Source organism: Mycteria americana, chromosome 4, assembly GCF_035582795.1.
Source record: "Mycteria americana isolate JAX WOST 10 ecotype Jacksonville Zoo and Gardens chromosome 4, USCA_MyAme_1.0, whole genome shotgun sequence".
Classification (NCBI taxonomy): Eukaryota; Metazoa; Chordata; class Aves; order Ciconiiformes; family Ciconiidae; genus Mycteria; species Mycteria americana.
In genome coordinates, this window is record NC_134368.1 from 74,695,936 (window position 1) to 74,710,809 (window position 14,874).

The window sequence follows — 14,874 nt, forward strand, 5'->3', positions numbered from 1 at the left end:
TGTGATGGAAGCAGGAAAATAAAAAATAAATATTTCAAGTAGCTAGATACACTCCTGAAAGAGACTGTGCATTGATTTCCGATTTTAGCCTTAGTGATCATTAATGTCTTGATGACCGTGGACTGATTTTTTATCTTAACTAGTAGCACTTTTTTCCTTATAGTCTTTCCTATCAAGACTCACAGAATTTATTCAATTTTATTTAGCCATCCATTAGGAAGCCCAGACAAATGTTGCTGTTACATTTTATAATTGTTTCTGAAGATTAAACACGCAAAATATCTATAATATATGTTGTTTCTTAAGTAGAAGTCTCCATACCTCAGCTAAAACGACTCTGCTGGGAGCCTGACAAGCATCGGTCACTTGTGAATCTACTCAGCAAAGACTCAGCACGGTTAACAAGTCCTTATAAAATGTGCTGTTTGTCGCTGAGGCTGCTGTCAAATTGCATGATGCTTTTCCACTTTGTCCAAGCAGTTAGAGAAAAATTTGATCGTTCTGTGTCAGGCTCATTCAGAGAAAACTCATTCGGATCAACAGTAATCTGAGGAGGCACTGTTTGATCAGAAAGATACTTTCTCCAAAATACTTGTTTAGATGGAGAGTTTACCAGATGTCACAGCATAATCAATTGCTTCCCACTGAGGTGGTACGTGAGACAACCAGCGGCTCTGGCAGAGTGCAGGTGACAGCTGCGCTTCTGCAGCTACGGCATCTCCGCCTGGAAGCGCTCAGCGCTGATGTGCAGGAGGTGATCCCATAGGAAATCACGTCTTTTCCTACCTGTGAGAAGACCACAAAGTCACCACATGTACAATCCTCAGTTATCGGCATCTGCTTGCATTTCCTCAGATGCTGATATTATACTTCACAGAGCTCTGGAAATGAGATTAATCTACTGGGAATGTCAGCACGAGGGAAAAACCTGTGGTCCTGCTGCGACATGTTTCGGTCAGTTTTGGCAACATCAGAAGTGTGAATTTCCACACGTGCCACCGTCAGGACACAAGGGTACCACCATATTAGAAACAAGCCCCAGGACAAAGGCAGCGTCCTTGGTTCAGAGAGGAGGGAAGACAGCCTGGCACCCACTCTGGGTGTCATGCCAAAGGGTTGCTGACACTGTCGGTGCCATTTTTATCTTATTTCTTTTATCTGAGGCCTACCAGCAAGAGGCAAATAGCAGCGGGCAGTCCTGTGCTGGCAAAGCTGTCCTGAGATGGCGAGCACTGAGGTGCACGGGACCGGAGACGTCCTTTTTCCTGGTCCCAGCTGTGCCCCCGAGGTGTTGCACTGCGTGTCTCTCTTCCTCTCCTGCTGGTGTTCACCAGCCATAAAATATGGATAGGGACTATTCAGCTCTTAGTCATGTTGTCAGCATTATTTTATGAGTGTGTTACTGTGCTTTGAAAACTGAAGTATTGTCTGAATTACTGTTTTAATGCTGTGCTAGAGATCAACGACATTGATAAACCGGGTTGCCTCATCATTAAGTCATACGTTCGACCAGCACACCACTCAGCACACAACTTGGAGAGCTGTGAGTTCTCCTCTCGTTCGTGCCACCACCAGAGCAAGAGGCTTACCCATATTTGCTGAATCATCTGCTGGAGCTGCATAATCAATGTTTTTGCTCTAGATACTATTTCCAGTTAAAATAACTGCTCATGAGGCCACACCTCACACTTCTAGTGAGATAAGCAGTTAACCATTGTCTTAACTAAAGATTGACACGAAGCTGATAAAGCCACTAAGCTAACTGAGCCGTAACTTCATTAACTCCCTCCATGCCAATCAACCAGGGAATTTTACAAGCTGACCAGAAACTAAGGCCACCTGAAATGCAGTGCAGGTCTCTCCAGCTGTTCCTGGGTGTTTACTGAGTAAATCTCCCACTGTTAGTGTGCACACTGTCCCGGCTTTAAAGCCTTACACTCGCCTGTTTTCAACTAGTTTTGTAAGCATCTGCAGCCAAACCTTCACCTTGACTGTATCCCTTCAGGCTCCCCAGAGACCCGGCCTTCAGAAAAAGCCCCATCCTCTGGTCCATGCGAACACACTTTCTTATCTCGCTTCTTGTCTCCTCTTTTCTCCTTTACAGCAAGAAAAACACAGATCAATCACAACATGGATGGAGTGCCACAGCGGACAAGACACGGTTATCCCTACGCAGCGGAGTTGTGCAAGTCCTTGAGATTCCTCTTGCTGTGCTCAAAATGAAAACGTGGCACTTTTGCTTTTCCTCCCCTCCAGGTGCTCTGCCCAGCAGCCTGCTTGCTGTAACACCGGTGGGATGGAGACACCGCTGCCTAAAGAGCCTGCAAGAGCCTTGTCAAAACTCATTTGCTTTCAAGACCCAAACCCAGCTCAGCTTCTGGGTATCCTACAGTGGTCTTTCAGCCTGCCTCCGGTGTCCACTTTCCCTCACCAGCTCTCTGCAGAGGTGGTTTTGTTACCAGCACCTCCCGGTGGCAGCCTGCCCGGGGCGGCCCTCCCACTGCCCACTGCCCACATGCCCTGCCCTGCCCGCACATCGCTGGGTGCCCGTGCGCCGGCTCCCCTGCCCCGCCCTGCCCCGCCCTGCCCTGCCCCGCCCTGCCCCGCCCTGCCCCGCCAGCCCACCCGCACCCCTCCTCACCCGCCACCTCGCCAGCTGCCCAACAGCAGTTCAGCTAAACCTTTGGGACTGGGTGGTTTGCGGTCTTAGAGCTGACCCAGACATAATTGTCAGGCTTGTTTGCTGTCTTCTCGGAAAACCATGGGCTGAGTGGACATAACAGCTTCTCTGCCACAAGAGTTGTCTTTTCAGGTCAGGACTGAGGCACGTTGCCAGGATAACATAAAAAAACCAAAGATGTGCTACAGGGGAAAGCTTTGAAAGTCCTGTTGAATCCCAAGATTCAAGTCTCCCTCCTGCAAAACCTTCAGTCTTTGCTGCGTAATCTGCTGAAGCCTGGAGGATGATGAACAGCTGAAGTTTCAGTTTCTCAGACTGCTCATCCAGAGTTCCACAAAGGGCCCCAAACCTACCGTGTTCAACTTTTGCTGCTTAAAATATGGCACTTTTTTTTTCCCCACAGACTTAAGAGCCTGAGAAACACCTTGTATATATTATAGCAGTCTTGGATCTGTAGTAAGTGATCAATTGCAAAGAGAAAATATTTGATAGCTCCATCCTGTTGAGTAATCAACATCTTGCCCTTGGACTACCTCACAACATTTGCAGCATGCCTCTGCAAAACATATTCTGCAAAGGGATCCCTGACTCCTTGTACTTGCTATCCGTATATTGCTTTTATCTTTCCTGCAGATGAAATCTGACTGAATCTTTCACACCCCAGGAGACAGGGCAGGATTTTTTTCAAGCAAATTGCAAAGTAAGGAGTTCCTTACCAGAGCAATTATGGTTTATTGTTTCAGTCGGTAAATGTTTAAAAAAGCAGCTGTCTCTTAAGAACATATCATAAAATGTGACATGCACACAAACTGTAAATAAATAGAAATGATTGCTCGTACTAGAAGATCCAGTCCGGGATTGGTTTCAGTTCCTGGTATAGTTGCAAACTTTCTGTCCACCTATGAGCAAACCAATTAATCTTCCCTGTATCTCGTTTCCCTTTCAGTGCAATGATCAGAATACTTCCTCTGCCCAGAGGATGAGTTCTGTAGCTCGACAGAGCCCCAGCATACTTTCCCCCTGCCCCAAGGAGGACTTTAGCAGGAACAAAGTAAATAGCTTGCAGTGATTTCACATATTCCCAGCCCTGTGGGCTTAATGTGATTTTTAAAAAAGAGAAAGGATTTCCAGTCAGCTTGTGGTTTGACTGTCACCCATTTACACCAAAGAGCCCAGAAAAGGGCTCAGGTTAAAGTGTGACTTGGTTGGCAGTGTTTCTTTTCACAGTCAGGTACCTCACTGTCTTTTAACAGTATCGCAGCCGAAAGGAGCAAAGGAGAACCTCAAAAGCCAGGATTTACTTGAGGGCCACAGCCCGCAGCTGCTCCCATAGCTCTTGAAACAAGAGCAATCAGATTTGTGCTTCGGTGACTTTTTATTCTTGCTCTATCAGTTAATACTGGTAATCATGCAGCACTGACAGTTAGAAGCAGTGCTTGTTTGCCACCCATTGTTATTACATCTAACCACCCTCCCATAATTAAAGTGCAGGGGCTCCTTCCCCCATTTCCCCACCCACTTCTAGGAAGCATCTGAAAATCTTTGTGTCTCTATGGGGAGACACAATAAAGCCTCATGCTTGTGTTTTTCTGCAGACTTTTTCCTGCTGAGCTGGTGATCTTGTCATCTGTATAGAAAAAAAGACTCATTTTCAAGGAGAATGAAAAATGGATCTCTGCAATTATGAGGGACTCACCTCTCTGTGCTTCACTGGTACCTTCACTATCATGACAGCGGCTACCTAGCAACCATGCCTTTCGACTCAAGCCAGCTTTATTTATATATATTTGTATTTCTACTGGTGTGGGGGAAAGGTGGCCATAAAAATATTAATTTACTTGGACACGGTAAGCTAAAGCATCTTCTTTCAGATAATTTAAAACAATATTTCATCAGCACCTTGAAGAAACACTAGTGTCTTGTTTGTTGGCATGGCAGGTGTACCTGTTTAAGCTCAATATTTAGACATGTTTCTTCCCAGGTTAAAGTGTGCAAAAAGTACTTACTGGACTAAGTAAAAAAAAAAAAAAAACAACAAACAAAACATCCCCCCCAAACCCCTGAAAAGCAAGACCTTACAGTTTTACAGGAGAAAGTCCTCTTCCTAATAATGCATAGTAGCAATTAAACCCCACCAGTGGGTGGTTTCTGGGCTTACCTTAACATAAGAATTACTTAAGCTTTAAATTTATGTATTTAATGCCAGTTACTTTTTGCCCAGAAGACAGGGTGGAGTTAAGTGTGCTTGAGATTTGTAGACAGAGGCAACCTAAGGCAATAAATAAGTTCTTTTGCCTCCCTCCTGTCTGAAGGCAGAACTAGGTTAACCTTATAAAGCTATGTAATTGGTCTGGTTGTTTGTATTTTAGATCACTGTCCTCCCTTTCAGCCCTCCTTCCTCCGTCCCCATCATCTTTGAAAAACAAAATTAAGCAGAAGCTGTAAATCATTGTATGGAGCTTACCTAAACTCATCCCTTTTGCAGCTGACAAGAAGCAAAACCTAGTAAATACAGTTCCTGCCCATTTTCACATGGCAACAGTTTTGTCAATTCATGGGACGAGATACCCTTCCAAAAATGTTTAAATACAGCTCTGTATTCCTCCGTATCACCCTTCTGCTCCGAGCTGAAGCCTTGTCACAGCACTCCTCTCCCTGGATTTGTTCCAGACTTCAGACTGGTGTATTAGGTTTTCATCCATTTCAGTGTTTCTTATTTAGTATTATCCCATTAACTTGGAGTTTTTCAGAATATTTATTGATGAACCTTCACAAAACTTTGGTACTGTGAAGTAGCAAACTGCTCCTAGTCCAATTTCATATGTGAGGAACAAGGCACTGTATTTAGTGTTACAGAGTATTGGGTAAATTTTCTGATTCTGCCAGAATTAGGTACTGAATAAAAGGACTTTGTACAAGCAGACAGTATTTGGCCAACGGTTAGAAAGATTGAAACAGAAACAGCCAGTAGGCAAATCAAAGGAAGGAGGGGAAAATTGTTTCCGTAAAAGTAGACATGGTAATAAACAGACATACAAATAAACTAGAGCAATTATATAGAGTATTGCAGAGTAAAATGAACAGCCAGTATTTCTGAATATCAGGCTACTCATCCTGGATCTTAGAGGTGTGAGTTCAGCTTCAAGCTCCTACAGGAGCCTAAAGGCCCTGTAACAGGTTCACAGTTAACAAGTAAATACAAAAAGAAGGGACTAAGTGAAATGTAGCCCTGCGTTAAGTCCTTGGGCCCTTGAGATGCTCCAAGTAGGATCCAAAACAGGTGTCACTTTGGGTAGTGACAGAAAAGAAACAGATCTGAGAGGAGGGCCACTCTTTCCCAAGGTCTCATTCATCTCAGGTGAGGCTCTAAGGAGTCACTTCTATCCACCTGAAATCCACAGACCAGCGGACATGTGGTTACAACAGGTAACTCTTTTCTGCATTTCACGTTTTTTGAAGGACTATATACAATTTTAAAATCATGGATTAGATCTCAGGTCTTCACTAATGCCTTAGTCATATAGTATCGATTCCTGTCTGTCTTTGCGCTATCCAGCTGGATTACACTGGAAATCATTGTTTTACAAGAGGGGATGTGCCAGTGAGTCACCCAAAATCTCCTGTGATTCTGCCTACTTGAGACACACTGAAGCATGGACTCGTGCTGAAAGGAGATGAACTCACAGGTCTCACTAGCTGGGTGACTGTTTAAAGAGGGTAGAGAGAGCACCAGCAGCAATTTAAAATGCAGCAGCTACAGCTGGTTTCTTTGTGAGGTACCCATCCCTTCAACATTTGAGACACTCCCTGAGAAAGTGTCAAATTCCAGGTGAACATTGAAAAAAGTGGGGGTTCTTTGACAGAAGGATTCACAATCCACTTAAATCCTGCTGTAGGCACCAAGCTCTTGGTCAAGACATATCTCTGACAACTGATCTTATTGAGCCAAAAGTGTCACTGCTTCAAGCCTGCAAAAGCCCAAGAAGTTGCATCACAAACTATGGCTCCATTTCTCTAACAGGTTCTGCAAAGGAGAGCAATGCCTTGCCTTTACCACCATTACTGCTTTCATTAGATCTGATATTAAACATGTTGGATGGAAAAAGGCAAAGAGCGTCTGAGCCAAAGAGCAGGTTCAAGTTTAACATGGGTCGTATTCAAGGTCTGTAAAACGGGGATAATACCACTTGCCTGACTCACAGGAGAACTAAAGTTTGCAAAGCATTCTGCAGATGTCAGAAGAATTATAATGATCATTAATTAGAAAATGATCATTCAACTTAGTCTTTGATTCTAGGCAGATTTCATCCTCTACCCTTTCTATTACAAGTGTTGAATTGCAATTTCATTTATCTTCATTGTCTGCAGTTTTGAAGTAATGGGAAAAGTTCACAGTGAAGGCTTTGAGGTGTCTTCCTGTTATCAAGGGTTCCTATTAAATACATTAAATTGATTTAAGCCTATTAGTTTATCAAAAGAGCATAATCCTATTCTTTAGCTTTCAAGGGAAAGCAGCAACTATCTCAGTTAATTACTGTTTCCTTGCTGGTACCCCAGAGCAAGCAAATGTTCCACGGTCCAAAGTAATTGGTAATGACTGGGAACAAACGTGTACGTATTGGTCCTACTAACTAATAAGGCTAATTGGAAAAACTGGAAAACGCATGGACTGTAAAGAAACTGAATTTTCTTCACAAAAGAACATGGATCTTCCAGCTTACAGAAAACAGATACATGTTTTACTTGGTGCTTATATAAGAAACAGGTTATGAAAGATCCCTAAGTGACATAGACATGTAACCTGTGTGTTGCCAGACGAATGCATCAAATGTAGACAAAACCAGTTTTGACAAGATGTTGGCTATTTTCAGTACACAAGTGTAATGCAAAGCGTATGAGCATCCCTGTGCAGGGACTGAAGAGGTTCAGCTGCTCTCATCATGGGCATCCTGGGCATCATGGGCATCTCATCATGGGATCCTGCTTGCTCTCATCATGGGCAGCTTTAGGGCCCTTCTTCTGAAGATCTTCTGTGTCACTTCATAGACAGCTCGCCTGCATCCCACCAGCCACATGATGCTATTGCAAGGTGACAGCAAGTGTACAGTGGGAGTGGAGAGGGTGAGTTTGTCCTGGCCATGCTGCCCCAGAGGCATATTTAGCTACGGGGGAGAAAGGAGCTGGTGTTTCTTCCCTGACATGCGGGGTCCTGATACACCTCACCCCACGTGGATGGAGGGAATGCATCCCAGTATGGGAGAGATGAACAGGACCGAAGGAACGGGAACAGGTGGACAAAGCAAATTGGGTGCAGGGAGAGGCTGGTGGCACAAGGGGGAACGATGCATTTTGCCTCGTACAGGTTTGAATCCAAGCCGGAGAGCGCAATGAAGCAGAAAGCTTTTTGAAGTATATTTCAATAAATTTTCCCAGATTCTTAAGAGATTTCTAATAAAATAGTCCTGTCAACTTCAGTGAATCTTTGATTTATACTGACTGGGGATTTATCCTTCTGCTGAGGTATTTCTAAAGTACCTATAATTTTGTTATACTAGCGAGTCAGAGTTATTCTGATATATGTATTATTGGTTATTATGGACTGTCATCAACCCTTCAGTCAGCTGGCCATGATTCATGAAAGAAAATCACTCCTAATTAAACATTCATCTAATTATTCTTGCCAGAAACAAATGAAATATGCAACCAATATGTTCCATAACAGCTTCAGAAGAGTACCACTAGGATTTGTGAAGCCAGATGATTGAATGCACAGGGAAGCTTTTCAGCACATGTTACATGAGAAAAAGATCCATCCCTACCTTTTAACTGTCTTCTGAACATTTCAAGCAGTATTTAATGTCAGACTAGATTTTGAGGCAAGGCACATTAATGACTACAGTAATTGCTCTTTGGGAGAACAGATTTGAGTGACAACACTTTCTCTAACCTCCAGGGTCTTACTTTCCTATGAACAGCTTAACGTTTAAACAAACTGATTTCTCAATATTTTACAAAAAAAAAAACCAAAAAAAACCCCCACAACCCTGCAGAGGCTCACATAACTATTTTTCTGTATGTAATTAAAAAGAAAAGATCTAGCATAACATTCTTCTTTGGTGTGTCACTGTATTGCTAGTCTGTTTCATGCATGCATATGCATCTAAGTAGTAGGATGTTGACCCCTCCAGAATGACTTCAAATGCCTAGAGCTTATCGTTCCCCCCATGTCTAAGAGTATAAATCTAATTACCGAGTGCCTGGAATAGTTTTGTGATTCCTACAAATTTCTTTCTTGCCCTAACTTATCTCAGCTTACGAAGTCTTGAATATGAAGTCTTGAATATCCTAGGGTGATCAAAAGAGACTTGAGGGCCTTGGGACGGCTAGTAAGAAACTCAGGAGCGCAGGTTATTTTCTCTTCTCTCCTTCCAGTGGTGGGCAGTGACACCAGAAGGAACAGAGATGCCCAATCTATTAATGCATGGCTCCGTGGCTGGTGTCATCGCCACGGATTTGTTTTTTTTGACAACGGGATGGCCTACGCCGCACCGGGTTTGCTGGCATCTGATGGGATTCATCTTTCTCAAAGGGGAAAGAGAATCTTTGCACAGGAACTTGCAGGGCTCATTGACAGAGCTTTAAACTAGACTCGAAGGGGGAAGGGGATAATATCAGGCTTGCCCGAGAGAAGCTGAGGGGCGACGTGCCATGGTTGGAGGGAGCGGCTGACAGCGAGGACAGTTGGCCTGAGTCCTCGAGATGCGCGGGGTACGCTTGGGCACAGCCGAAGTCGAGCGGAGTTGAGCCAGGGGATACTGAGGCAACGGGAGCCAAGAGGGAAACACCAGTGAAATGCCTCAAAGCACGCAAGGGGTGTTCTTCTATGAAGGAGGCACGGACGACAGCCCAGCTGAAGTGCCTCTACACCAATGCACGCAGCATGGGCAACAAGCAGGAGGAGTTGGAAGCCATTGTACGTCAGGAAAACTATGATATGGTGGCCATCACGGAAACGTGGTGGGGTGACTCGCACAACTGGAGTGCGGCGATGGATGGCTACAAACTCTTCAGGAGGGATAGGCGAGGCAGGAGAGGTGGTGGGGTAGCCCTATACGTCAGGGAGAGTCTGGATAGTTTAGAGCTCGATGACGGTGACGATAGGGTGGAGTGTCTATGGGTCAGAATCAGGGGGAAGGCCAACAAGGCAGATATTGTGGTGGGAGTCTGTTACAGACCCCCCAACCAGGATGAGGAGACAGATGAACTATTCTATAAGCAGCTGGGAGAAGCCTCACGATCGCTAGCCCTTGTTCTTGTGGGGGACTTCAACCTGCCAGATGTCTGCTGGAAATACAATGCAGCAGAGAGGAAACAGTCCAGGAGGTTCCTGGAGCGTGTGGCAGATAACTTCCTGACGCAGCTGGTGAGTGAGCCAACGAGGGAAGGTGCCCCGCTGGACCTCTTGTTCACGAACAGAGAAGGACTGGTGAGTGATGTGATGGTTGGAGGCTGTCTTGGGCAGAGCGATCATGAAATGATAGAGTTTTTGATATGTGGAGAAGCGGCGAGGGGGGTCGGCAAAACTGCCACCTTAGACTTCCGGAGGGCGGACTTCAGCCTGTTTAGGAGACTGGTTGAGAGAGTCCCCTGGGAGGCAGCCCTAATGGGCAAAGGGGTCCAGGAAGGCTGGACATTCTTTAAGGAGGAAGTCCTAAAGGCACAAGAGCGGGCTGTCCCCAGGTGCCGAAAGACGAGCCGGCGGGGAAGAAGACCGGCCTGGCTGACTAGAGAGCTCTGGCTCGAACTGAGGAGAAAGAGGAGAGTCTATGACCTCTGGAAGAAGGGGCGGGCAACTCAGGAGGACTACAAAGGTGTAGCGAGGCTGTGCAGGGAGAAAACTAGAAGGGCCAAAGCTGAGCTAGAGCTCAGTCTGGCTGCTGCTATAAAAGACAACAAAAAACACTTCTTCAAATACATTAGCAGCAAAAGGAGAGCTAAGGAGAATCTCCAGCCCCTAGTAGATGTGGGAGGAAACACAGTGACCAAGGATGAGGAAAAGGCTGAGGTACTTAATGCCTTCTTTGCCTCAGTCTTTATTAGCAGGGCCGAATGTTCTATGGGTACCCAGCCCCTGGAGTTGGAAGATAGGGATGGGGACCAGACTGGAGCCCCCATTATCCAGGGGGAAATGGTGAGTGACCTGCTGCACCACTTAGACACTCACAAGTCTATGGGGCCTGATGAGATCCACCCGAGAGTGTTGAAGGAGCTGGCAGATGTGCTCACCAAGCCCCTTTCCATCATTTACCAGCAGTCCTGGCTAACTGGGGAAGTCCCTGCTGACTGGAGATTAGCGAATGTCACACCCATCTTCAAGAAGGGCCGGAAGGAGGACCCGGGGAACTACAGGCCTGTTAGCCTAACCTCGGTGCTGGGGAAGCTGATGGAGCAGATCATCCTGAGTGCTATCACACGCCATGTAGAGAATAACCAGGGGATCAGGCCCAGCCAGCATGGGTTCAGGAAAGGAAGGTCCTGCTTGACCAACCTGATCTCCTTCTATGATAAGGTGACCCGCCTAGTGGATGAGGGGAAGGCTGTGGATGTTGTCTATCTAGACTTCAGTAAAGCCTTTGACACGGTTTCCCACGGCATTCTCCTGGAGAAACTGGCTGCTCATGGCTTGGACGGGTGTACTCTTCGCTGGGTAAAGAACTGGCTGGACGGCCGGGCCCAGAGAGTGGTGGTGAATGGAGTTTACTCCGGTTGGCGGCCGGTCACAAGCGGTGTTCCCCAGGGCTCGGTGTTGGGGCCAGTTCTGTTTAACATCTTTATCAATGATCTGGACGAAGGGATCGAGTGCACCCTCAGTAAGTTTGCAGACGACACCAAGTTGTGTGGGAGTGTTGATCTGCTGGAGGGTAGGCAGGCTCTGCAGAGGGACCTGGACAGGCTGGATCGATGGGCTGGGGTGAATTGTATGAGGTTTAACAAGGCCAAGTGCAAGGTCCTGCACTTGGGCCACAGCAACCCCATGCAACGCTACAGGCTTGGGGAAGAGTGGCTGGAAAGCTGCCTGGCAGAGAAGGACCTGGGGGTGTTGGTTGACAGCCGCCTGAATATGAGCCAGCAGTGTGCCCAGGCAGCCAAGAAGGCCAATGGCATCCTGGCTTGTATCAGGAGTAGTGTGGCCAGCAGGACTAGGGAAGTGATTGTGCCCCTGTACTCGGCACTGGTGAGGCCGCACCTCGAATGCTGTGTTCAGTTTTGGGCCCCCCACTACAAGAGGGATATTGAGGTACTGGAGCGCGTACAGAGAAGGGCAACGAAGCTGGTGAAGGGTCCGGAGCAGAAGTCTTATGAGGAGCGGCTGAGGGAGCTGGGACTGTTTAGCCTGGAGAAAAGGAGGCTGAGGGGAGACCTCATCGCTCTCTACAACTACCTGAAAGGAGGTTGTAGAGAGGTGGGGGTCGGTCTCTTCTCCCAGGTAACAAGTGATAGGACAAGAGGAAATGGCCTCAAGTTGCGCCAGGGGAGGTTTAGACTGGATATTAGGAAATTTTTCTTCACCGAGAGGGTTATCAAGCATTGGAACAGACTGCCCAGGGAAGTGGTTGAGTCGCCATCCCTGGAGGTATTTAAAGGACGTTTGGATGAGGTACTTAGAGACATGGTGTAGTGGTGGTTTTTGGCAGTGTTAGGTTTATGGTTGGACTCGATGATCTTAAAGGTCTTTTCCAACCTATATGATTCTGTGATTCTGTGATTCTGTGATAAGGTGAGTGCGTGTTTCCAGCTCAAATTCACCCCAAAAGTCTGGCCTTTGGTTTTTTTACTGCATAATCCAATAGCCATTAACAGATGGGTTGCCAAAAGATATATTGTGCCTTCAAAAAAACTACAGTAATGCCATGAAATTCTCAATACTTGTTCACAACTGTAATAAAATGATTTCTTTTAAGAAACCTTCTCCTTCTCAATCTGAGGAAAATGTAACATGAATTACAGGAAAATAAGTAGCAATTGATGGGGTTTATGCTGTTCAAATATGTGGCAAAAGTCTCGAGATTCAGCAGGTTGCTTCTGATACCATCACATCTGCAGGTTATCAGGTTCTGGCATGCTACTTCTCTGTAATTCTTCATTAAAAGACCTAAAATGAATGTTTCAAAAAGATTTTGCAAAGCAGTTGGAGTTTGGGTTTGTTTCTCAATCCTGCCAGCTTTTATGTGCAGGAATTTTAGAACCACATTGGTTGAAGCAGGTAGGTGCTGATCTCCCTTTGAAATGAAGACTTACAGAGTTTTCTTATGAAATCGGTGGGAAGTAGACATCTAAGATGCTTCAAAAATCTAGCCTCTGTGCTGTCTAGAATAACCTCTGATTGGAAGCAAGCAGTGCAATTCCTGATATGGCTTGGGAGTTCAGTGTAAATTGGTTATATCTTGGAGATTTCTTGAGACCAGCTTGGCTTTTCATAGATATCTTAGTGTTCCAAGGGCTTCTTTCAGTAAACATAAAACATTCCGTTTTTTCACTGAAAGAGTTATATTTTGAACTCATAGAACTGACTGCTTAATCATATTTTGATTCCAAACACAATCTGTTCCATATTTGCCAGAAACAGGTAATTCAGCAAGACAAGTGATCACTGTTGAGAACAATTATTGGAGTCAAGATGTTGAATAGGTACGGATGCTGCTGTTGTTTTATACATGGCAAATATCTGTCCTCTGGGGTTCATGACAATTGTGTTAAGATCTGGGGCTCAAACACTCCCCTCTCCAAGAGCCGTGTGTGCATCACCTGAAGCTGGCAGTCGCAGTACAGCCAGCACATTATTAATATACTTTTATGCTATAGGAATATTTTGTGACTCTTGAATGCCACCATCAAAGTTTCCTCTTTCTCATTCTGAAAACACAGTAAGTTTAGCTTTATTTTTCAGTTATCATAACCAGAGATTACCACTGATCTTAATCCTCAAATTATGTCTGCCTTACCACATTAACCAGATCAGTAATCAAATAGTCAGATCCGTGGTAATTTTTCTCTCTTGGTTTCCTTATTATCATTTTATTAGCTGCAAGTTCCTGCAAAACCACATAGACTTCCTTTCCAAATCTGACTACCACTGCTCCCATAAGATGGAGGAATATTTTAGCACGCTGTCACCAGAGGAGAATGGCAATTAAGAAATTGCCGCTATGGCTGCATTCTTCTGTGATTGCCAGCAGGCACCAGCGAAGCACTATGGCATCTCACACAGCACCCAAAACGTGAAAAGCAGAGGAAACATCCAGGCAGTAAACCAGCAGCAGACCGATGCACAGGGAGGCTGGAGGGGCAGGGTCCCTGGGAAGGCTGCCCCGCATGATCGCTTGCGCGGCCAAAGCACCTGATTTGCTTCTTCTGCTGCGTCCTGCAGCTACCAGCAGTGCGGAGTGCGTTTTCCCATGGGAGATTCCTGCTTTCACTTGTGCTGCAACACAAGCGCACAAGTTGAGCTTGTGACTCACTCCTCACACAGCAAGCGCAGCGCTCTCTCCTCCCGTTGCACCGCTGGCAGCGATGCCTGCCGTCCACATCAGCCCTCCTCTCACCGCTCTCTGGCTCAGCAATGGGACCAGCCCTGGCTTCAGACCCCAGGGGAACAGGGCTATGTCCATGAGTGCTGAGTCTTCTGAGGTGGATGAATTTAAAGCCATGCCCTGTGCTTAGTGTTTCCAACTAGCTAGCTCTAGACAGGTCTCTGCTTAGCTGTGACGGGTTTTTTAACAAGCCCTTTCAATGTGCCTGTGTGCTGTTCAAAGGGCCCAAGCGCTTAACTTTAGATTTTTGCTTCTATTCTGGGGACCAGTTGGCTAAATACTCACTTTGCAGCATCTAAACATATGGGCATCTACATTCTTTATCACATGTAGCTGAGAGTCCACTGAGCAATAAGGAGACTTATTTGTGCTAACTGTTCATTTTACATTGTTTTTAATACTGCAAAATAAGGATTTAAATTTGTTTGCATACAGAAAGCAAATTATTTTTATGTTGTGCTGCCAGAGTAAAATTTTGCTGCATGCAGATTTCCTCTTCTTTTCTAAGAAGCTATCTAAAAATAAATGCCGTACACCTGCCTCGTCTCTGTATACCATCCAGTAACTCTAAAACTAACCATGTATGTAGCACTGTGCTAAAAG